Source organism: Haliaeetus leucocephalus, unplaced genomic scaffold, assembly GCF_000737465.1.
Source record: "Haliaeetus leucocephalus isolate CR32 unplaced genomic scaffold, Haliaeetus_leucocephalus-4.0 Scaffold193, whole genome shotgun sequence".
Lineage (NCBI taxonomy): Eukaryota > Metazoa > Chordata > Aves > Accipitriformes > Accipitridae > Haliaeetus > Haliaeetus leucocephalus.
Window position 1 is genome coordinate 394,884 of NW_010972629.1, and position 354 is coordinate 395,237.

The window sequence follows — 354 nt, forward strand, 5'->3', positions numbered from 1 at the left end:
CCACTGTGGTGGGGGGGGGCGGGGGGGGGGAGGAAAACCCCCCAGCCTTGTCCCCAAGCCAGCAGTGGGTGGGATCATTCCTTTTGAAGATGGTTTTAGGGGTGATAGGGGGGTGTCCCCCCAAACTCCCCCTGGCCCCCCCCTCTTTTGCAGCAGCTTTTTAACATTTGTGGTTTTTTAATCATTTTGAGTGGATTAAAGTTGATTTGTGTACTTCCAGCTCATCTTGCCCTGTGGCCTCAAACCCCACGTGGGATTTTGGAGGGGGGTGTGTGTGGATAATGGGGTTCCCAAGTTGCCCCCCCCCCCACCTTTCTGGGCTGTTCCCACCCCCTGCGCTGGGGACATAAGGTT